This window comes from Anser brachyrhynchus, assembly GCF_964034855.1.
Source record: "Anser brachyrhynchus genome assembly, chromosome: 15".
In the NCBI taxonomy this organism is placed as follows: domain Eukaryota; kingdom Metazoa; phylum Chordata; class Aves; order Anseriformes; family Anatidae; genus Anser; species Anser brachyrhynchus.
The window spans coordinates 12,569,126-12,593,908 of record NC_137733.1 but is presented as its reverse complement, the minus strand read 5'-3'; the positions used below and the strand labels follow the sequence as shown (position 1 = coordinate 12,593,908).

At 52.3% G+C, this 24,783-nt stretch overlaps 1 protein-coding gene across 19 annotated transcripts in view; it reads right to left on the bottom strand.

The window, feature by feature from the left end:
• Positions 1-24,783, bottom strand: part of ELFN1 (extracellular leucine rich repeat and fibronectin type III domain containing 1) — a 114,882-nt gene that overhangs the window by 36,180 nt on the left and 53,919 nt on the right. For 11 of the 19 annotated variants that reach the window (XR_013939583.1, XR_013939584.1, XM_080556161.1 and 8 more), the window contains one exon: positions 23,345-23,477. The gene's annotated coding sequence lies outside the window, so the exon portion shown is untranslated. The other 8 variants (XR_013939591.1, XR_013939592.1, XR_013939585.1 and 5 more) reach the window with 8 other exon arrangements.

Here is a 24,783-nt window from a genome sequence, read left to right as displayed (position 1 = left end):
ATGAAATGATGATTATCTAGTATTAAACACAAGCATGTCCTAGACTGTGAAATGACATGCAAGAAAGAGATAAAACACTAAAAAATTAAGAGGCAATGGGAGCCAGCAACTTAAAGGATCATTGAAAAACCCTCTTCAGCATGGGCCAAATGGCATCCAACCCATGTATCACATAGCCTTGTCAAAAGCCTGACCGAGGGTGTACTTCGAGTACATGAACCCACCAAAATGAGGACCTGGAGGAGACTGACAAGTACCAGAGAACACAACCCACGCTCAGGACGCTTCACTGCTGCCATGTTCGATTCACCTCCAAACCCCATGGGAACCACCGGGCCTACGGCTAATTCGTGGCAGTTCCTCAGAAAAAGGTCTAGGAATTGTAGGGGTCGCAGGCTGGACATGAGTTATCAGCGTTGCATCAAGAGGCAGACTGTGCCTGGGGTGCAGAGCAGCAGCGCAGCCTATGAGGCTCTCGAGATCATCTTTCTTTTCCGTTCAGGGCTGGTGAGGTCTACAGCGGGGCAGGGTCTGGTACTGGCAGCTCATATCAAAAGGGAGGCGGCGCTGCTGCAGACAGCGCAGGGGAAACACTGAGAATGATCAGAGGTCTAAAAGACATGACCTACAAAGAAAGATTGAAAGAACTGGGTTATTTAGCCTAAAAGAGATGATGGGAGAAGAGATGTGATAACAGTCTTCAAGTGCTTAAAAGGCGGCTGCCAAGAGGAAGAGAATAATCTGTTCTTTATGTCCATGGTGGACAGGACAAGAAATAATCGGCTTAAATTACAGCGAGAGAAATCAGGTTAGACACTGGGACAAAAGCGGCGAGGCCGAGGCTTGGCAGAGCATGGCAGTGGTTCACCTGGGAGCTAGAGGGGCTCTGTCACCCGCAGGTTTGGGACAGGTTGGCAAACACCGCTTGGGATCGCCATAGGCAGAGGCTGATGTGCTGGGGCAGGACTGCATCCTCTGCACGTCCTATGGTGAGATAAACAGGAGGTTTGGTGCTGCTGGGTTGCCCAAAGTGAGGCCATTCTGCAGTGATTGCTACCGCTGGGTGGGTGAATCCCAGCCGCCTCGGCTTGTGAGGCTTCCCAAGACAGCAAAATTTGATTTTGTGGGGGCACAGGTCAACGTTTTGGGTTATTTTTCTTGCGGCAAAGAAATATTTCAAAATGGACCCCCCCCCCCCTTCTATTTCAGCCACCCTATTGCAATACAGAGCCGAGCAGCCAGCCACACCACACAGACGAGCCAAAATAAGCCAGTCCAAACGGCACCTGTTTGATAACCTCCTTGCTGAAAACACCAATGCGATCGAGCTGTCCCCTCCAAACAATTAGGTGAACCATGGCTTTCTGAGCGAACAGACTTGCCCTGAGATGTTTTTGAACCGACTAAGAGGATTCTTGCCACCAGAGAGGCAAGAAGAAGAAAAAAAAAAAAAGGCAGCCACGTGTCTGGGAGCAGCGCTGCTCGAGCTGCTTCCAGCGGCAGCGCTGCGGTGCTGAGTGCGCACCGCTGGCTAAAGACTGAGAGATGCTGAGTTCTTGGGAGAAATTATTATTACCCCCTGGATTCCAAAAGCAATCCTTTATTTTAAAACCTGCCTCCTAATTCATTTTATATTTACCCATAAAATCTTGGCCGGGGTTTCTGAGAGCTGCGGTCTCTCGGAAAGGCCAAATTTCCAATGGAGCTGACTCAGCAGAAGCTCTCCTGATTGAAGTGGTGCCTGTGTGAGTTTATGCCACCCCTGGGCAGGGATGGAAACAGAGGAGCTGGACCCTCACCTGGCTTTGTTTTCTCTGCGGGCTCTCGGCTATGTGAAGCAAACCTCGCTGCTGACCTTCAGGGCTGGGAAGAGGGGCTGGCGAAGCGGAGGAGAGCAGAAGACTCCCTGCTTGCTTCCCCCCCTGCTGCATATCCCAACTTCTGCTCATTTAAGTTTAGTACATCTGAGATGAGAACCAAAAGAAAGAAGAATAAGAAGAAAAAACGACAGCAACAAAAAGATTAAAACCCTGTAAGTAATTAATTTTCAGCCTCACTGCCCAGCATCAGCCTCAAGGAGGGGGCTTTGGGATGCAATTAATACCCAGCTTATTAAAACAGCCCCCTGGTTCTACCCGGGATGCTGTGGGACAGGTGAGCCCTGCCTGGGGAGATATGCTCCCAGCTTCCTCCCACACCATGACGGGAGCACACTGGGGCTTGGACTAATTTTAACGTAGCCCCTGGTGCCGAGCCTGCTTCTGCCTTTCTTTTCCCAGGTTGCCGATTGCCCTAGTTGTGCCTGTGGCTCCTGGGCATGATGGCAGCAAGTCTCTCTTGTTCGTGTTTGCAGGGCGGTGCTGTCCCAAGCTGCCCTCGCAGGGGAGATGAGGTCTCCTCTGCAGTGCTAGAGCCTGGCCTTCATCCTTGGGCTCTCATGGGCTGGAAGGAGAAGATGGGTCAAGGAGGATGGCCAGCCGCCGTGCCAGTGTGGCACTGCAGATCCCAGTGAGATCCTGTCCCAGGTGGACCAAGCTTCCTTTACTTAAGGGAAAAATTAATTGTAGGATCAAGGGAAACCAGAAGAGCACTGGACGTTGACCATCTCGTACCTCAGGGAGGGCCTGCTTCTGATCCCTGTTGTAAGGCATTTGAGCGGTGGCCAGGCTATGAGACACAGCCAAGGCTTTTTGGACTGACAGCTCATTCCACATACAAGCAGAGCCTGAAAGACAGTTCAGAGCTGCATAACAAGAGTGGGCTAATAGCAAAGTACACAGTGAAAACCTAATGAGAACACCCGTATCTCCTAAGTCCAGCTTTGTTCAGAAAGCCAAGAATACAGCAGTGAGTCAATTTGTGTCTGATGGCCATAACGAACATGCCACTGGAGATGCCCAGAAGGAATAAAACCATAAATTGGCAAGGTGGCAGCGCCATTCATCAGCCCAAACAAGAGCTGGTCATCCATAATCCAGCAGTATCAAAGAGCAGTCCAGCAGCTCCAGTGTTATTTCCACCTTAAAGTATAGGTGGGAACACTCGAACTCTGCCAGCAGCCCCAACAGATGTGTCCCTGCCATGAGAGCCAGCACTGGAATGCTGTACAAAGGGGTATGAAGTGGAATTAATTTACTGGAGCAAAAGCTGAGAATCGCCAGGTGATTCAAACCTCTTCCACCACCAAGTCCTCTGCAGAAGGCAGCGAGCACATGCTGGCGACACGCATCAATAATGACAACCCATGGTGGAAGTGGGCAGCCCCAAACCTACGTGTCGGGTGCCTTACACCTGGACAGGCTCCAGCCTGAGCCAAAAAGTGGTGCCCATGGGGTGTGTGCTGCAGGAACAGAGACCTCCCCTCCAGCACTGCATCCTGCCTTCCCCACAGCTCCGGGCTCCTTTCCTGGGGGGGAAAAGCTGGGTGCAAGGGAGGTTTTATCCCCAGGGTGGTGGCTGCGGGGACTGGAGCAGCGAGTCCCCAGTGAGGACCTTTTCCCCAGCTAGTTTATAGGGGAAATGGGGTGATCGGAACCCAGTGAGCCTCGGAGCACTGCGCAGCGTTACTCATGTAGCAGCTAATGGAGCTCATTCAATCCATAAAGATTTTAAGTCAGGGGTTTGATGTTAATTATGGACCAAAACATTTAATAGCCCGTTACACTTCCACGAGGCATTTTTTTAATTAAAAAATGATATATTGCACAAAAGGGAAAAAAACAGAAGGGAATAATTGAAGATTGTTTTATTCCAGAATGACCCGAGGCAGGAAAGGCAGCAAGGAGCTGGCGTGTCGGGGAACGTGATGGCAACGCCGCAAGCCTGGACAGCCGCGTGGGAAGAGCGGGGAGGGAGCAACCACAGCACACCACCACCTGGGGCAGGTCAGTGGGCTTCCATCTCAGGGGTCTGGCCACCACACTGGCCTTCCTTCCCTACCTGTTGAATCATTTGCCAGTGCTGCAGAAGACCTTGGTTCAGGCCCTTCTTTCTGAATCTCTATCAGCCGTCTCTCAGGAAAAACAGCGAAACCCCCAGGGTGGAAATTAGTCTGGAATACGTCAGGGATGAAGAAAATCTGACATGTCTTGCTCTGACACTGCTTTTAAAGATGTGTTGGAGCAGGGGCTGGCCTGAGATGCATTCAAATAGCCTGTGCAAAGTGGAAGGTCTTCAGCAGAGCAAAGCAACGCTTCCCATGCCCACCCTGCCTCAAATGGTGCCTGTTGGATGGTGGCAAGGGACAGCGAAGGGGAGCCATGGAGGGAGCAGCTCCACCTGGGAGGTTGTTACCTAGCTTATGCAAGACATGAGGAAGAGAAATGGGATGGAAACGTGGCCTGGGGGTGCCCAGGAAAAGTTAGGGTGGTTGCTTAACATTGGAAGGAGCTGGAGAACGGTCCCCAAGTGCCTGGCCATGGTCAGGCTTGTCCAAGCCCTCCTATGGCCCCAGCTCTGCGCCTTGCTGTTGCTCGCTTCCCCCAACTCGACACTGGGAATAATATTATTCCCTCCTTACAGGGTTCTGAGATGCTCAGTTACTATGGTGATGGGGCCATAAAAGTACCGAAGATAGCAAGAACAATAATAATATCAGACATGGTAGGAGCCAAATAATTGCATTTAGGGCACGCACGCCACACAGAATGGAGAGCCACCTCTGTGCACCGCACCTCTCCAGCTCCGAAGACAACTTGTTATACCAACAGGCTCGCAGCCTAGTTAGAGGGCTCATTTCCAATTCCCGCGACGTCCACCCAAATGCGAGGAGCGGCCGCCAGCACCCGCGGCTCCACGCCCGGTCCTACCTCTCCAAGAAGGGGGGGGAGCAGCAGGGCCCGCGGCCCCTGGCCGATGCAGAACTCCAACGTTTTGCGCACCAGTGCTCTCACACAAAGTCCCCGCAGATGTTCGCCCGCCGCATTGTTCGGCCAGCTGAGCGTTTTCGCCCCCCCCGGCGTGGCGATTCAAGCCCAGCACACAATGCTGCTGGCGGCTTGGCTCCTTTGTCTCTGCCGAGCGCAGCGCTTGCCTCGTTATTATTATTTTTTTTAATTTCTGGGTTTTAATTGAAAAAAATGTATAACATCTGCGGCTGCTTAATAACACCTGTGTGAGACAAGGCTGCTTTTCAGCAGTGATTGTCACAGCGTTCCCGTCTGGGCAATGCTGAGCTGGTGCTATGTGGCCTCTGTTGAACTGCTCAGGCAGGAGCGATCCTAGGAGGGCACGTAATTAACATGCGATGCAAAACGAGACACCGTTAAAAAAATATGAGTGACATCCCTTCTAACAAGGGGAAAGCTCAGAGATGTGCAGATGGTGAGTTTGCATTGCCTCTTTGGCCTCAACGCCTGCCGGTAGGCGCGTGGAGAGCTGGGTGCCTCCCCATCCCAGGGGAGGTGCAGCAGGGATCTGGCTTCTGCCTCTGCTCTGCTGGTGATGTTGGCACCCCAGACCTCGCTGGGCACCCACCTCCTTCACCACAACTCATAGAGCCTCAGCATTCCCAGGGAGATTAACAGGATCCCTAAGCTTGTTGCTGGTGTTGCCACCTAAATCCTCAGGGTTTTAGCAGCGTTGGGTGCTGAGGCTCCCACCACGGGCTGCCTCCTTGCAGCACCTCCAGCCAGTGGAGCAGTTTGGCCAGGGGAAAAAAAAAAAGGACCAGCAGCTCAACCATTTCCATGTGCAGCCCTGTGTTTCTGCAGCTCTGCAAAGCCCCGGGTAACCCAGGGTATTTAAGCTGCAACCCCCCCCCCCCCCCCCCCCCATCCCTGCTGCAGCCCCCGCCGCTCTCCGCTTTGGCTCAGCTGACGCATTCGGGCTCTGAATTCCCCTCATCTCTCAGAGTACATTAAAAATCAATGTAATTACACAGCAAACATTAATTATGATCAAAAATGCAACTGAGAGGGATTGATTTGGAGGAGAGCACCAGGCTGCAGCCAGCCACCAAACTGCCGAAAATCATCTCAGTGAGGCCACAGGGATGTAACAGCAAAGCATCCCTGGAGACACCTGGCCGGATGGTTTTGGCTTTTGATTTCTTTAATAGTAGGCATAGGGTTGGGTGAGCCCCACATGGATGGAGGAGCTTCCTGGTGGGCAAGTCGCACCAGCGGCCCAGAGCTTGGGGTGCCCCCAGGTCGCTCCCTGTGCATGAGCCACATGTGAGCACCCCGGCACCCCTCAGCCCAGCTGTTGGGGCAGGGTTCCCTGGTTCCTAAAGGTTTCTGCACGATCAGGCACGGAGTTGCCACAGCCACATCGATGCCACGGTGGGATGGGTGGTGCAGACCCTCCTCAGATGTTACCATGGGCAGCTTGCTCATGGCAAAGTCATCTCCAATTTCTCATGGCAAAGCCATTCCCATCTCCAACTTCTCCCCCAGTCTTAGACCCCTAGTAGGCGCTTTAGGATCTTGAAGCCCTCCAGGGAGAGGGCTCCCACGCACCCTTTACAGCCTGCACCATCTCATGGCCAACTTTACTCTTAGGAAGCGTTCCCCAAACATCTAACCCACGACTGCTTAGCTGTACTTTAAACCCATTACATCTTATCCAACCATCTACCAATTCATCACCATCATCTTTATAACCACCTTTTCCACGCTGGATTAATGTTACACATCCTCCTGCCTTCAGCCGTCTCTGTCCCGGAGCACAAACCCAGTTCCTTCAGTCCATCTTCCTGGAGCATGTTTTCCAAACTCTCTGAACTCTCTCAATTTGTCTGAATCACTGAAAACTGTGATGGCCAAACCTGGAGATATATGTCTCCTGCTGATGCCTCACCAGCACTGAATAGAGCCAAATAAATTACCTTGCTGTCTTCCACCCGAAACTATTAATACATCTCCGGGCAAGATGTGCCTTTTCTTTCCTTTCCTAAAGCATCAGGTTATTGTCTGCTGCTCAGTTTGAGGGCTACTCTGCTGCCCGAGCCTTGGCCGGTCTCCTGCTGGCTTACCAGTTCTTCCCCATCTTATATCTGCGATTTTGATATAGCCTTCCTAAGTGAAGCACTTTGCACTTGACTTTATTGAATTTCAGTGTATTGATTTCAGGCCATTTCTCCAATTTATCAAGATCATTTTGCTCTGAGAAATCTTGCAGCAGCTTGTCTCGCATCTGCTCTGTTGACAAAAGGTCTTTAGTCCTCAGGGCTATCAAGACAGGACTTTGCAGAAGACCTTAAAAAAGTCAGAAATAACCACACAGGGGACGTGGGGACAGCAGAGGATAGAGGTTTTACCCACTGCAAGATGCTGGGACCCTGCTGCAGCCCCAGGGACAGCCCTGGGTGGTGGGAAGGTGGAGGGGAGATGAGCCTAGGATTTAAGGTTTCCTCTTTCTTTTGGGGCCGATGTGATGAGCTGCCCCCTTCCCCCTTTGGAGCTCGCCGGTGGGCCATGGGAAGCCCTGCAGCATCAGATGTTAATGGCACTATTTGGGGACAGTAAAAACTGGTCTAAGACAGAGACCGGAGTCCACCCTGGTGTGCACCAACCAGGTTAGAGGTTTTATTGTTATAATTGCTCCACTGCAGAGGAGGGAGCCTGGGAAGCAGGTGCTTTTCCTGGGGTATAGGAAACAGCTCGTGACCCTTCTGTTTGGGCACAGTGCAGAACCACGAGGTTTTTGGGGAGCTCCCACCCACAGCTCCCCCTTCCAGCCCTGCATTCTCCCACTAGCGTGCCAACAGCACCTTCCCCTGCCTCCTCCTCCTGCCCCCCGAGGCCGGCTGCAGCTTCGGCAACAAAAACCTGGGTACCAGGAGAAAATTCCTAGAAAACTGTGCAGAAAAGCACCTCCTGCAGAGCTGCCTCCTAAGAAGCCCCTGTTCTTCCATGGGAGGCAGGCGAAACAGCCGCGCTTCGGCTGTGAGCACTGCGGGAGGGCTGGAGAAAGCGCCGGGAGGGAGAGGCAAACAACCCCGGGGAGGGGGCAAAGCAGAGGCGTAATGGGGGGCCAGAACAGCTTGGGAGTGAAAATAGTTTCCTTGGGAAAAGGCTGGCGGGCCTCAACTGGAAAAGGGGTGGCAAGGGAGAGATGGGTGAGCTCCTCCGGCTGGGTAGAGCTTGGGAAGAGGAGAGGAGAGGAGCAGGGGATGGGTAAAGCCGTATGAGCTCACCCTGGCCCTTGACATGGTAATGATGCAGACACAGACGTGTGATAAGCCTTGCTCTGCACACACTTTAAAATCTAAGTAGCTTATGAATAAGTAATAATCCCAATTCCCAGTGCCATAATCTATATTTAATTAAGAAAATAACTAAACGGAGGGAGTAAAAGGGGCTATGTGGGGAAACGGAGACAGAAGCACTGTGAGATAAGCAGAAGTAGGAAGGGGAACAAAAGCTTAGCATGGCCATGGCAGCAGGGCTGGGGCTGCCGGGCTGGTCATGGACTCTAGGCAGCCTGCAGAAGATGTGTCTGTAGCACCAAGTCTGTCACAAGCAGCTTGGGTCAACAGGAGGGCTGAAGGTTGGGCAATTGGGTTATTCGTGTGCAAGCAGGACTCTGTTTTCTCTCCTGTTCAGCCCTGGTGGTGATGGTGGACTGTGCACAGAAAGCGATGCTCTGACGTGCCAAAGCAGCATATAATCTACATGGGAGCATTCGAGAGCACCCAAACCAGAGCCTCCAATACTGCTGCAGCAAGCTGTTTGGCACCCGCACCTTACAAAGTTTATATGATAAAGCTTCCATAGCCAGGATGCTCTGAACACCTTGCACTGGGAGGAGAAAGCAAGCCCTGCTAGCTGACTGGCACCCTGGGCTGGCGTGCCAGCGTGATACATGCTGCTGCAGAGGCCCTGCCAGGCCAATGCTGGGCCAATGCCCAAAGCGTGCAGAGATGTTCATGTTATGCCTGCAAGAGCTTGTCAGCCCCATCCAGAACCCACAGCAATGCTCTGCCGGATCCCCTCATGCCCCCCAGGGACAGCTTTCCTTCTCGCCATCACCTTAGCACCGTGGGCACCAGCTACCTTTCAGAGGTCTCTGCCTACGTGGGAGCAGCGCCAGGCCGAAGACGGAATCTGGCTTTCCTCCTGGTCTCCATGCAGAGTGCTGCAGATGGTGCTGCGGGCAGCTCTGATCAGCCTCCGCTTTGGACAAGGGAGAACAAGGCAGGCAGCAGTGCGGCCATAGGTGCCCCCAGGGACTCTGCATCTGTGTCCAGGGCCCTTCCAACACCACCAAGAGCACTCCCCAGCTACAGCCCCACACCTTTCCCACCTGGGATCTTCCACAGATGCTCCAAAACATTGCTGCAGCCTTACTTATTTAACTGAGCTTTGCTTCTCATTTCACTGAGGGGTCTGCAGATCCCTGACTGCTTCCCTGGGTTATCAGCAGTGGAACCGAGAGCACGTCTTAAAGACTTGGTTAAAGAAAACAAACAAACAAAAAATCTCAATCCACATGCTATACTTTATAAATAGACCGTCTGGTTTTTAAATTGAAAAACAACAATAATCACTGCTAAGAGCCCGCTGAACAAAAGCAGCCTTATTGCCACTGGGACAGATTCATTTTCACCAACAGAAACAAAAATATTTTTCAAACTGCTCTCGAGCTCCCAAAGTTGCTAATGTCCTGCTGCTTCACATCAGCTCTGCCATCAGTTTCCAGCTGCACTCTTCTCCTCTAACCGCTGTAGTGCAGCAGGGAGAGGGGAGGAGTGGAGAAACCAATGCTGTGCCCTGGTGGAGCTGGGGAGCAGGGATGGGACAGGTTGTGTTGTGATGGGCACAGCCAGTCGGGATAGCTTGGCTTTCTAGTTGTCAAAAGGGAAAAGCACGATTTCCAGAGAGGAGCTGGTGTGTACAGAGCTCCTCTGCTCACAGTGAGCACCTGCCACTGTAAAGGTGCTGTGCTGAGAGATGTGGTCCTCAGCAGCCCGGTGGACAGGCACCCAAGCTGCAGGGATTTCTTGGATTTGGGTTATTGAGGGGGGGTCGGCTGAGATAACCCTGCCTCTCCTTCCCATCAGAGCTGCCACACCGCCGCTGGCAAGGTCCAGAGATGGGCAGTGAGTGTGATGAGAGGCTGGGAATCTTGGGAGTAGAGGGACTGGATCACCAGAATGTCCTCCAAAGTGGATCCTCCACTCCCTGTCCAGAACAAGTGGCTGGAGCAGGGAGACGGGTCTGCAGAAACTGCCCTGTGGAGCAGGGTGCCCCTCAGCAGGATGAAGAGCATCACTAAGAGGCGTCAAGGCTGGGAGAGAGCAATGGGTTATCCCAGTGCAGGGGGCTGCTCCAAAGCAGGTCCCACTCAGAGCTGTGGTCGGGGATTTACTCCTTGCAGGAACATCATGAGGAGTCCAGAGGGTGCTGAGCAGGCTGAGAACTCGTACAGCACAGACACGTGAAAGGGAAATGAAAGCAGCCCCATGCCAAGGTCCTGAGATCTTTGCTTCCTCTCCTCCCAGCCCATCACATGGGGACCTCACTGGGAACCCAGTGCTGAAATCCAGTCTGCTCCAAGCAACAGGGCCAGGCACATGGCTTGAGCAGATGGGATACTGGAGCAGTGGAGCTCACGCTGTTTTCCCCAGGTTTTGGTCCCTGAGTCAGAGGGCTGGGCAGCATTAGCCATTACTGATCCAGAGCCAGCATCTGAATGCCTGCAGAAGCAACTCTCACTCGCTGGATCCCCGCCTGGGTGCTGTGTCAGGCCCGGCTGCCAGCAGGCTCACGCAGTTGGCCTGCCTCGTGTTATGATCAGAACAAGCGATGCGGGACTGCGGGTGTCCCACTGTCCTGGCCACACCAACACTTAATCCCAAGCACGGCACTGCGGAGGGGACGTGAGGGAAGACGGGGCCGAGAGGGTCTGCTCTGTGCCAGAGTCTGAACGTGGCCTTTGGGGAGGAAGCATGGACCTCTAAGTTTGACCTAGCGAAGGTTGCTGGCTGCTCTGTGTTGGAAGACGTCTTTCTGAGTGCAGCACGCACTTGCAAATGTTATGGAGAGATAAGAAAGGTGCAGCCTTGGAGGTGGAGGAGAAAGGAAAGGAACAAAAACAATTTAATAATGAATATATTATGTAGACATGTCATGCCTCTTGCCTGCTGGCATGGATTAATATCCATAAATCAAAGAGGAAGGGACTGTTTTTAATGCTGGAGATGGAGGCTGGTCCTCAGAAAATTGCTAAGGGGGCATTAATAAGGAGAGACATCTGGGAACGGCTCCAGGTGCATTGGCTGCATGCACGGGAAATTCTGCAGAACTGGTGTCAGCTAAAATGTATTCCCATGCTGTGGACACACGTGGTCTGAGGGGACAAGTGTGGGGACCACAGAGGCCATGTGCAGGCCTTGGTCAGGCTCTGGAGGATGGTGGATGGCCCCTCGGTGCTCTGCTCCACAGGGAGCTGCCGGCCTTCCTGCCTCCAGGCCTGGCCTTGTGCACCAGGCCCCATTTTTTGACCTTTATTATCAAGAAGGTCCCCGCTAAGCTGTGACTCCAAGGAAGGGGAGCAGCACCTCTCCCAATAAGCACCACGTCAACCAGAGGAAAGGACAGGCCCCGGGTACCAGAAGGAGCCCCCCAGATGTGAAAGACATGGCTCTGAGGTTACACGGAAGGGCTTGAGGACACAGAGGCTTGAAGAGTGGAGCAGCAGCTCTCCACAACACTCCTGGAGCCCACCACGTGTGCCAGAGGCAATTGCTTCATGGATTGTAAGACCCAGGCAGGACAAGATCCCACCAGCATTTCGTGGGGACATGAAGCCGTGCCGAGATGGCCCAACACAACCCCTCATGTCCCCACGGAGGGCTCTGTATGGCAGGGGCTGCTGCTGGGAAGGGGGTACCTCTGCTCGCTGCATGGCTTGCTAAGGAGAGGGTATCGAGCACTGGGATTTCATTAATCACATTTTGCACACATTTTCAAAATCCTGGAAAATCCCCACTTTTTAAGAACATCGCCCTCCCCTTCTCCTCTCCCTCCTGCCCCATAAGCTGGCACCCACGTCCTCTGGTGCCTGCATTCCCACTGGGCCCTGCCTTCCCCTCGCACTGACCCACTTTAGCTGCTGGATTGCCAGCCGAGGGGAAGAGGCCGGATTCACAGAAGAAATGTGCAGCACCACGGAGCCAGCCGGGGAGGAGCGAGCAGGAGCAGCCCTCACGGCCACGCACACGTTCACGCATGGGGAGAGGCGAGAAAGCTGCTGGGGAGAGGGCTGGCAGCAAGGGATGCTAGACGAGCATGTGTTCACAGTATGAGCGGATTAGAGGGGAAAGGGGGAAGAAATAGATGAAGGAAGGCAGCAGGAGGAAAACCGCTGGGGAGCTGAGCAAAAGACCCACGCTGCAGCACCGCTGCGGTTTTTCAGGGGGTTTCTTTTAGCTGCCAAGAGGGGAAAGGAGGCATGGAGGAGGCTGAGCATTAGGAGACACCTCAGCATTTCGGGGTTTATTGGCTGTGAGTAGGCAGCTCCTCCGAGGCTCTCCCTCAGCCAGCAGAGCAGCCCCAGGGCCTGGTGGTGGGGCAGGAGGAGGTGCTGAGGGATGGGAACCCCAAACAGGAGATCCCCGGGGCTGCTCCGAGCAAACCCACGCAGCGACACGAGCGAGCTGTGCTGGGGCTGAGTTCGCAGGCAGACAGGCTTAGTGCTCAGAGAGCAGGGAATTGCTGTCTGTCTGCGTCTCTCCCTGTTTTCCTTGATTTTATTGTGTTTTGTTTAATTGAATCACACACACACATGCACACAAAGCCCTGACTCGTGGCGCAAACTCTGCAAGGAGACAAGCAGCTAGTTAACAAGGAGGGAGAGGAGCAGGCAGGAGGAGAGAGACAAGAGGAGAAACCTACAGGGAGGGCAGAGGGGGAGGCAGGAGACTGGGGTGGAGGGGCACAGCTCCACTCCTGGGCATCCTGCTGTCACCTCTCCCTGCAGCCTGGGCGCCCAAAGATGAGCAAAACACCCCTCAGGACACAGGACCCTGTCCCAGTCCACCTGGAGAGCACTGCCTCATTTTCTGATGCTGCTTACCTGCAGCCCTGGCTGCAAGGAAAGCCGAGGGCCAGGGAGATCAGGCACCCGATGAGCCCAGCTGCTCTTCGGCGCTGGGAAACGCGAGGTTAAAGGACGTGAGCATCCTGCCCAGCCTTGCTGTGACAGGCCTCGCATGTGCTTAGTCACATCGAGCTATGAAACCACTCTGGAAACCAAGACATTTATTCAAAGGAACAGCAGCACCGCACACACGTCTTCCTGCGCGAAGGAGAACTTCAAAAGGGCTGACAGCCACTGAGCCCAGCAGTAACCTTTGGCTAATTAGCTGTCTTGATTTCCTTGCAGTTTATTTTTACACTTCTCGTGCTCTGAAATGCATTTACTGTAATGTCAGAAAGGTCATGGTAAATAAAAAGCTTTCTAGCAATAACTATATTCACCCCACTGGGATTTGGGGACTGCTGGCTACGGCTTGGTGTGGGACAGGCAGGCTGACAATGCTCTGCTGGGGTTTTTGTCTTGCACGGGACTTGTTGAGACTGTGCTGGCGGCAATGATGAGGGCTCCTGGGGAAAAGCGGGTATTTCCACAGAGCAAAATGAGCGTGCAGTAAATGAGCACAAGCAGAAGCGCTTTCCTGGGGTCAAGTCACAGATGCCGAGGCAATACGGAGGTCCCAGGAAGCCTGGGGCAGCAAGCCCTGGAAGGAGAGGCGAGGTCAGAGTAATGATGGGAGTGATGCTGAACCCGCAGAGAGGAGCAGGTGGGCCCCCTGTACCCCCAGCAGGATAATCTCTGCAAGTGCCAGCCCCACTGAGAGACTCTTGTAGACACAGAGCCGCCCCTTGGCTCACCACATCAGGCAGGACCTGACCCCCCAGCGCTCCCCCAGCAAAGCCCCCCTCGGCTGTCAGCAAGGCTCACGGGAGGGATGACTTCCATTTGGCCAAGATGTTGGGGTTAAACCGGGGGTGAGCACAGTCTGAGATGTCACTGCTTCTCTCAGGGGCATGCAGCCCATGCTGTGGGCAGCTTGCAGAGCATCTGCCTCCCACCACCTCCTGCAGGCTCTGGACCGGAGCAGAGGCATGAGAGCAGGCTGAGCCACACCAGAAAATACAAAGGGTAAGAAAACAACTTCATTATCTCTGTGCTGTGACCTCCAATGCAAACCACTCAATATGTGGCTCTGCCTGGACCGTGCACAGAGAAGATCAGTGGAAGGAAGCGCGGTGCTGGGAAGAGACTGTTGCATTAATGATCAGAAATGAAGCCCCACTCTGCCCCTGGAACAGCACTAGCTGCCAAGGATACCTCTGAACACCTGCAGATGGGTGGCAGGCACCCGAGCACTTCAAACAGCCTTCCCTCCTGGTCTGCTGGGCTCTGCCTGCCTGTCTGGGTGTCAGCTTTTAGGACAGCACAGGTACTTGTCGGAGAACTCGGTGCCAATTAAAAGGCAGGATGTTTTTCCTTTGAACTGCAGAGAAACAAAGCTTGTGAATTCAACCTTTGACTTTTTTTTTTTTTTTCCCTGAAATGGTGTCAGGAGTAGAAGAGACAGAACAGCACTGAGTGCAGTCACTGTTGAAAGCTGCTGGCTCTTTTGGCACGTTGCATGAACTGCACTGGCGGAGGCTGTGCTGGAGTCGGTAGCACAGCTGTTTAGCTCCAGATCTTTAATTTAAAGGGTCAAATCATTACAAACTCTCTCAGAGAAGTTAATAGGAAGTTTACCTTTGCCTCAGCTATGTAAAACCAACAAGAAATTCCCCACTGCCCATAGCGATACACTTTCCCGTTGAAACACTTTCCCTTTTCCTGCGCCAAGCATCCCTTCCTGCAAGGCAAGCTCTTGTTATATTTTTAAACCCACTCTTGCATTTAAAGCTTGCACTGCCTGATCAGAACCAGAATGTCTCAGGTGGCTGTTAATAAGACCAGGATCTTGATTTCAGGGCTGACAGGTGCCCCCTGCTCCACTCCTGGCAAGGAGGGGCCTGCAGCACCCCAGCCCTTAGGTCCCCGGCCCTTTTACTGCCCTAACCCATGTAACTCGGATAAATGGGGGGACGCCTGTGTAATCTGGCCCTCCTGCGTGGCCAGCCCCATAATGTGATGCAGGGACCATTTAAAGGAGTTGCTATCACATGGGAAGGGAAGGTCCTGAGCTCCTAGGTCATGCCTATATGGTGCATATACACTATTTATACCCCACATGACAGCTGCTGGCTGCATCTACAGACTCCCTCCAGCGACGCCTCTCTCTGAGTCATGGCTGCATAACGCTCCTTGACAGACCTGGGGGATGAGAGACGTGGTAAAACCCCCAACACGAGGATTTCATCAACGATGCAGTGATTACCAGATAACAGCTTCCTCTCCATTTCGGATCCGGGGGTGGAGGGAGAGCCGGGGCTGCTCCAACCCCGCTCCAGCAGCTCTCACCCCAGAGGGTGGCAGGGATATGGGGTCCAGACCCACAGATGCCATATGTCTGCATGTGTCCATGGCCTCTGTTTTGTGGGGCTGCATTTCGGGTGTCTGAGTTTGCTGCTTGCCGAGGAGCTGGGGAGCTCGGCGAGGAGCCGGTGGGTGGACTTGAGTGGGATTTCTCCTGCACGAAGAGCTCTGACAATTCGCCATGCATGCCCGGCTGCGTAAGTCACTCTTCATTTGGCTGGCACTCAAGATCCTCATGCGAGACTTGCAGAGAATGCTGCATCCAAATGAGGGGAAATCGCCCCATGTATCCTCACGTATGGGCTGCATCAAGCCTGAGCGCACCACGTTATGCCGTTCAAAATGAAGAGGGGTCGCTGGGACAGTACCAGCAACCTGTCCTGCCACCACATCAACCCCTCCTGATTATCTTCCTTCTCACTGCCATCCTCCTTGTTTCCCCCAGGACTTTTACCTGCTCTGAAACTGCCACTGCACCCGCTGCCCCCGATGGGAGAAGGATGCAGGAGCATCCTGACGGACACAACTGCCACTTCCAAAAGCAGGCACCCAGCACTTCAGAGGGCATTCACTCTTACAGCCACCGTTTCCACCAGTCCTTGAGGCTGAACTGGAGCTTTTCTACCTGTTCAGCCCCAGCCCAGGGGGATTAACTGCAAGGAACCAGTGTCTGGGTACAGCCCTGCCCAGCACCACTGGGCTCTGCTGCCTGGGAAGCAGCATGGGGTGAGGACTGCCCCATCCCACCCCTCTCTGGGAATAGGGACAAGGAGCAAGACATCATTCTACTACATTCACTACTTCATAGTAGGTTTGCAAGCAGGAAAATCAGCTCCTTCTAACTTCACCTCTCTGCAGAGTCAGCAGCTCTCCCCCTTCTTCCCCCCATATTACATTTTATTCTATAAGTGCAAAGCAATTTCCATTGAGGGTAGGGACACTGAAGCACAGAGAAAGAGGAGAATAATATCTTATCTTTCTTAATCCCCACCTTCCCAAAGGATCCCAGCGCCGTTTGCCTTACTTTCTATATGTATGCACAGTTAATTAGCATTACCAGAGAACTGCAGGTATTCTCAGACGTAGTAGAGGGAATATCTTGTAATAGGACGGTAAGCAAATTGTTTCTGCTGTTTCTATTACAGGCAACTTTGATTATCCAGGGTAATGGGATAACAGGGACAAAGCAAAAACATGGATAACATGAAACCTATGCAAATTAAGCGAGGAAAAAAAAAAAGTGATGCTGAGGGTAATGGAGGAAAGAAAGGTCAGCAATGCTGATTAAGGAGCATGGAGATCCCAGTGCTAGTGCGGCCCTAAGCTCATAAACCCATGCATGCTGGTACCTGGGTACAGAGGTTGTAGAGTTTTTCTGGGCCAGGCTGGGTGCTTCTGCCCCTGGCATGGAGCTGCTCACAGGTAACTGTGGGCCGAGGGTGCACAGCTAAAGGTCCTGGCACTAGAGGGGAAACAGAGACACCCCCTGCATGGTACGGCCAAGTTCCAGCCCAGGGAGGAGAGCTGCATGAAGGCCGAGCATTTCAAAGCCTCCACACGAGGGATTCGTCATTAAAATAAGTAAGATTTGGGCACCCAACCCTCCTCCTCCTCCTTCCACGAGCAGGAAGAAGCCCAATTTAAAGGTCAGAATCTTATCGGCTTTCGCTGCGTGTGTACCAGGAGAACTCCTCTCCAAAGAGAAATGCCACAGCCGCTTGGTGAGCCACGACAGGAGCATCGCTCGCCGAGGAGGTGGAGGCACAGCACCTCTGGTAAAATGGAAGGGGAGATGCCAAGAGGAGAGAAAAGCCATCTCCAAAATCTCCACATGGTGTGGCCCACACTGGGTGAAGGACCGGCCCGGCAGCACTCGAACTGCTCTGTAATTCCCCGTCTCGGCAAGGAGCAGCCTCACTCTGCTCCACCAGAGGGGATTTTCAAATCCTCGGCACCGACGTCATGGAGGCAGCTCTGCAAAATCTCTGCTGGTGGGTGGATGGAAAGGGCACCAGTGGAGATGAGACAGAAAGAAGAGAGGGAGGAATCTTGGAGGAAGACTAACCTTCTTAATAGGTTTCATTGATTTAACCCAAAGAGAGAACAGTAGGGGGAAATTTATGCCATTTAAATGCAAACCCGCAATAAAAATAATCATTAGAGTCATAATCTCAATCTGTTAGCATTTTATGTATAAACGAGCTTAATGGGAAATGTTTTCCATGTAAACTATTTGCATTTACTTAGTAGGAATGAGCCTCTTAAATATAATTCAGTCATTACCACAGACTTTTTAAAGGGGTTGGTTTTGGTCCTAAATACTTTAAAGTGTCTGATGATGTCTCATCTCCAATTGAGCCTGACTTGGAAAAGCTGCCTGTGATATGATGCCCATATCCGTGTGGATATTCTTGTTCCCATGATGAAAATACATGTGGATTTTGATAGCAGCCAGAAAACATCATTCTTCACCCAAAATACACTGAGATTTTGTGACTGACCAAGGGGGCTGTATCTCTTGGTCAGATTTCGGGGACTTTTGAGAGGAAAAGTGACTTCAGAGCACATTTCCAAGCCCTTCATTTTCTAGGAATGAGAAGCATCTGGAAATCTTTCTCCGTTTTCTCTCTCGTTAAAGACGAGGAAAACGTGGCTGTGGCCTTTGCAGAGCAGCTGCAGGGCTGGTAGCGATGGTGCTGGGCAATGTCTGCCCCACAGCCCGTGGGGAGGGGAAATCAGCGGTGTCCTGCAGCTCAGAAGAAGCTTTTCTGGCCACTGTCGTGTCCCCAGGATCAGCCCCCGTGGGGACACAGCGCTGCCCACGTGCAGGTGCTCTGGGGAGGTCACCGGCCCTGTGACTCCCACGCCATATGCATCTCAGCCACAAATAAAGCAATAAATACCCTCTTCTGCCTGGGGACACCTTTTAATCTTCTTGCCAGATTTTCATGCGCTTGTCCGGAGTCTCAGCCGGGCCAGGCATGATCTCGTTTTGCACCCCACCCACAGCGCACCCAAGGCACAAGTTTTATGCCACGTGCTGGAAGGGGCTGGGGCTGCCCTCACGCGCGGCATCCCATCTCTCCGCGACAGCCCACGGCCTGTCCCCCAGGGGAAAGCATCCCATGGAGGTGGCGATGGAGATGCCACCACGGGCTGGCCCAGCAGCCCCAGTCCCCTTGCAGACCTGCTGGTGGCCAGAAAATTGCAGGCAGTGGGTGCCCAAGCAGCGGTTCTCCAAGCAGCACTGACAGAAGTAAATTCAGCCCCTCGGGTGGCTCCAGCACCGTGTCCCCAGCCTGGAGCACGGATCCGGCCCCCCGTGCACTGCTCCTGGCCGAGCCTCCAAGAGCATGCAGGACTTCACGCTGTGTGGGTAATTCAGGCTCACAAGGGGGTTATTAAAATCCATTCAGAGCTAATGTCAGGCTTTCCAGTGTTAATGTCAGTGGCTGAGAGGCACGGCAGGAGGGGGGAGAAGGGCTTTTACTTCCCGGCTTTAATTTCCAGGTGGGGTGGGAGATGGGGAGGGCGGCAGGTGGGAGTCACGGTTTAATGCCACCAGTCCAACATTTCCCTCGGTGTTGTATTTGGCAGTGTTTATCCCTCTCTGATGGTTCTAGAGGCACATTAGCTGCCAGTATCCCAGCAGGAGAGTCTGCCTGGTGCTGGGAAGGGGCTGATGGTGCTGCCCTGCACAAGGCTCCCTCGGGGTGGGCAGGTGGGGCTGGGCAGCACAGTGAGATGTTGCCCATCGGGCACATGTGGGGCTTCAGACCTCTTCCCCCTGCTCCTCAGGGTCAGGTGAGTCCAGGCCAGCCCCTGGATTTTGCAAAAAATCCGGATAATTTTAGGATGTATGTGTGGTTACCCTCACAGAGGCTCAGATAAGAGTAATCGGAGCTTCGGGCCGTAAGCCGATTCCTTGCGAGTCTCAGGAAGGAATTAGCCCCATCTCCTCCACCCCACGCCCCCTCACAGCACTTGCACATCTCATGGGACACACATATCCCGATGCTTGCCTCGTCACAAGGTGACAAGTGCCCCATACAGAAGTCCCATGGGCAGGAGAAGCAGGGTGGGAAGCAGGGGACCCCAGTGCCATGCCCCTGTCCCTCCGTCCCCGAGGCCCCTGCCCTGTTTCTCCCCCGGCTTCAGCCTCTGTTGGCAGCAGGGATTCCTCCACGTTGGCTGAGAAATGTGTTGCAGTCTGCAATGGCTCATCCTGGCTGGAAGCTCTTCCTCTGTGTAAATACCGAGTGTACATCAGCGGCCTCATTTCATACTACAGAAGTGCATCGGAAGCAGCTAAGCATACTTTGTCTGCGGCGTGGATGGCATAAATGATCCGAATTTAAAGTGTGGTTATGCAGGCTGAAGATTTCATTGAGTTTTTAGGTTAGGTGGCATCGTGACTGCAGTCTGACCTCCCGGCTACTGAATTTTACCTGTGGATTTTAAGCAGGTCTGACTGTTAAGCTCCATCCTTCTGGTGCACAAAATTTGGTCCAGTTGATAAGCAAGAGGAGCGGCTGCTGGAGGCAGATGGATCACAACTCGCCCAAATACCAAGGACCAAAACATTGATGGCATCTCTGAAGGGCAGCAGGTCCTGTCTGGAGACGCTTCCCCAACCTGGGGTATTTTGCTTTAGTGTGCCTGACTGGTGAGGGTAACAAACGGTTCAGAAGTCAAAGCTGTTACGCAAAAGCAATATTGTCACCACTGTTTCCGCCAATAAAAAAAAAAAAATCAAAAATCAGCACTGTTATGGAAAAGCAAAGCCCTAGCGATTGCCTGTGGTCTGCCAGGGGATCACTGAGCTGGGTTAGGATGAGAGGACCCCCAAGGAGAGCTGTGGCACCGTCAGCCCCAGGCCCTGGCCATGTCCCTGCCCTGCTGGCCCAGCACCCCTGGGGCACGGTGAGCGGGGACGGGGAGCTGGGAAGGAGCCGCATGTCCCCGCGCCTGGCGCCGTGCGCCACGTGGCAGGTTCCCAAGCAGCTGGGAGAGGACAACGCTTTCTTTTGCCAGTTTTCTAATTTATCTAATGAGCAAGAAAATAAATCAAGCTGACAGTCACCCAGGTGGTTCTGAGCCTCTGCCGGCTCCTCACGGTCCCCTTGTTCCTCCAGCCCATTTTATAGCAGGGTTACGACCCGAGGACGCGGCAATAACTCCTGCTATAATCTTTTCTTTCCTAACGTCACTTAGCAGATGGAGTCATTTAGAGGTGCTCACGTTTAAATGAGCGGCTTGCCCTGAAAGGGACAGAGCTGGGGCTGCTGGCAAGATTTTCGGGATCGTTAGCCTAGAAAACACTTAGCAGGGGAAGCAGTTGGCAGGCAGATTTCGCGGACATGGCGCCGGCGTCCCCTGCCAGCAAAATTACAAGGCTGAAATCCTGGAGCTGGATGGGGCCAAACTGTTCACAGCAAACAATTTAATTGATGAATGAAGTGGATTGCCCAGGAGATGGTTTTCAGTCATCTGCTCGTTGCGTGAAGCCGCTTGGAGAAGGGTCCGTGCCATCGGGTGCCACCAGCTGCCCGTGTCAGGCACGGGCTGGCCCCGTCTCCGGACCCCTCCTGGGCACCTGCTCCCCAAATGAGCAGCCCAGAGCCATGAGGACAGCCACCTCTGAGCTTGCCTGCTTCTTCTCACCGAAGGTACTCTGCTTTCCTACAGGTCCTGCTGCTCTTCAGCCTCTGTGGTGAGACTGGTGATGTTCTAGTGCTGAGGATCTCAGCATTGGCTGTTTGAAAGGGAGCCTACTGATGTGCAGCAGAACAGAGCCAAACAAAACAGCAGCACCTACTTGTCTGCTTCTGCAGGAAACTCAGTGGCAGCCTCAGAGGACTCTTGTCTCTATCCCTCTGACCCCCTGGACAATACTGCACAGGCTACCTGCATAAACTCCTTTCATTTGGGCTAGTAAAGTAAATTACCTCTCCAGATCTTGTACATTGAGACAAATGCTTGCAACCCTTGAAAATAGCCTATTGCTTGTGAAAAGTCTTCTGAGAAAGGAAGACAAGGGACAATAACTGCCAAGAAAGGGGGGAACATTGCTCGTGCTGGCTTGGCAGCATTTGACCAAGGCCTTGCAGAGACTGGGAGAAAAAGGAGGAAGGAGGCAGGGAGCTGAGACCAGTAGCTGCAATCACTGCTCTGCAGGAGCAATATCTCACCGTGTCCACGGAGACCAATCCCTAATTATTCAGCCCAACAGTTTTCAAAACAAACTCTTATTCTGCTGCGCTGTGGCAGGCACGAAGCTTTCTCTGCGAGTCCCATTTTACATCTTTGGTAGCTCAGCGCTGGATGGTATAACACTCAATTGTGAAAACCCTGCAGGAGCCTTTGATGCAAACGGGGCTTATCAGCTCAAATAACACAACTGTCTTTTATCCTTTGTGTCCCAAGCCTGCTGTTTTGGCACTCATATTTGTAATTCATTGCCTGGCTCTGGGTCTGGCTCCAGCAGGACGCACGCTGCTGTCTGTCTGTCTGCATCGCTGGGATTTTTGTGGCTGCCCGGAAGGACCTGGGCACCTAAGCTCTGCTTATCTTTGGTGATGCTTAGGCTCCTAATTGGCTAAAAGTCATTGCTGAAAGTGGGTCTTAGGAGCTGTAGACTTGCAGGTGCTTTCAAATGACTGTCCCCAGGCCAGCCTGTTCATCTGTCCTGCCCTCCCAGCAGTAACTGCATCCTCGCCAGCCCATCTGGCCCTCAGAGGCGCCCATGCACCTCCAGCACAGCCCTTCCTCCCCTCCACGGTGGCTCGAGCCCGTGGACCTGCACGCCTTTCGCTGGCACTACCTTTTCTTCAAAAAAGGACAAATAAGGTAGAAGAAGAAAAGGTGAAAACACGATAATAGCTGTGGAAAACGGCAGCTGCTATAGACTTGACAATGCTGGAAATGGAGGCTCAGAGAAAAGTTTTTCTCCTGAAATTATTCTTTTCAATCTCAACAGCACACTGAAGAGAAGTTTAAGCACACTTTTTAACACCTTTTGTACTCAAATTCCAAATTCACCTGTCTACCAAGCAATAACAGAAATAATCTTTTTTTATCTAGCTGCACATTTTTCTGTAGAAATTTGTTTCCATTAAACTATTCCCTTTTGTCCTCTTAAAAAGCATATTTTAAATAATAACAGTGCAAAAAAAAATTATACACTATCCAAAAACTCAACCCTGTCGACTGTGCACTTTTATACAAAAGTTATCTCTTTCTTTCGACGGATTGATGAAAACCCTTTTCATAATGTCAAGGTAGAGATGAGAAAGAGGGAGAAAATTTCTCAGTGCCCAGCACAGACAGTCATTTCAACAGGAAACACATGGCAAACTCTGGGCTTAGAAAACTAAATTACAGCACCAACGTGAACCTGATGTTCTTTTTCTGCTTTGTAAAACACAATTTTGTACAAGTTGGGGTGGAGGTACACATTGCACTTCTCATCTGGGGGAAAAAAATGCCATATTCCTCACATCTTAACAGGAGAATGTGAATTTAAGCTTAAAAAATAGTGTTATATTTATATAAATATACATTTATATATATAGCCATGATAACTTCCACTGCCACCTCTCTTTCAGGAGCGCAGCAGCCACAGTTCAACCGTTTGGGTTCATTAGGGCTGTGAGAAGCAATGTGAGCAGCACAGCCCTGGATTGCTGCCCGTGTCTGCACCAGCTCCTTTGGGAAACAAATGCTGTGAGGGTCCCCTTCTTGCTTGGTTCCTGGGGAGGATTTCCAGGCACTTGAACCCTTCCCAGAGGGACGTGCCCCATCTGCACAACCCCCACCGCTCTCTCCCATGCCCAAATGTCTCACACCAGCCTATTTTTCTCCCTCTGGAGATGCAATTGGAAAGGTCGCCCCTTACCTTTGTGCCCAGGCGTCACTGCTGGCTCCTGCTGAAGTCATGAATGTCTCCTAGCTGTTGTCTGTCGGGGCTGGAGGCACACTGGGCACAGCATCGGGGTCCTGCAAGATGGTCACCACACCCAGCACGTGAACTGCAAGGAAAGAAATGAAAACATAAGAGGGAGCTTCTTCAGGGGTACAAAAGCGTTGGTTACATGAAGCTGTCCCAGGAACAGCACAGCTACAGTCAGAGACACAGGGACCAGACGGGTACGGGAGGAGGAACAAGGAGAGGTACCACAGTGAGGTCAGCTGCTCAACTCAGAACTCAAAGAGAAAATAAATCCACTCACCAGCAGAGCAGGGACTGTAAGAAATGTTGGAAGATGACCTGGGACGGAAGTAAGAAGAGTGGGACAAATGCCAGATGGGGACTGAAAGGGGTGGGAGAGGATGGGTAGCTCTGGGATGCACGGGGAGATGGCATGGACAGGTATTAGGGCAGAGCTCCTGGAGGAGTGAGGAGCCACCAGCAGCACCAGCCATCCAGCACAGACAGATTTTAATAAGCTTAGTCATCCTTTCACGTGGGGATCAGTCTCATTATCACATTTTTAAATCTTAATTGTGTTTTTATTGTCCTCACTGCTCACTTCTAACCTCCTCTCTGTTCCTCTTTTAGTTTCGGATGCCTGGCTGGCCAGGGCTCTCTGTGCTCACTGCTGCTGTCAAGCTCCTGCCCACCTGTGACACGAGACAACCAGCACAGCAAGAAGTGACACTGACCATAACAGTCCTCATCTCCTTGATACTCGGCGTCTTGTTTTATTATCATCAACATAATAACAATAAGAGCAATATTAGCAACAAGCATTTTATTATTCCTCCTGTTATTATTATTTGGACGTGACCTAAGAAGTATTTCAGAAAGACAGCTCAAACTCAGCACAAGATCCAGGCAAACAGGGCAGTTAATTAAACATCAGAGTGATGGACAGAGCCTAGAAGGCTATCAGAGCTGGACAGCCTTTGACAAGTTGGTTGAGAGATGGATGGGTCTGGGACAAGTCCCAGACCTCTCCCCCAGCAGAGGCAGAGCCCTGCTACCTACACGGTTCTTCTTCTTTAAACTCAGCATTGCTCCCTGCTCTGTCAAAGTTTTCCTGGAGAAAGCTGCCTTCCAAGCTGCACTACTGATCGTCATCTTATTTGGTGACTTTTTGTTACCTCCAAATGATGCAGAGAAAAAAAAGAGCCCCACTGAAAAGCATGACAGTATTTTTTTAACCAGCATGCGTGTGAACTCACAGCAGGCAGGATTTTTTTTTTTCCAAAAGATTTCTTCTCCTTTTTCCGAACTAGACATTTGCAAGAGAGGCAGGCAGAGGACAGTGAGCGGGGAGAGAGAATGGCAGCCGGAGGGCATTGCAAAACTCCAAGAATAAATATTACAGAAGG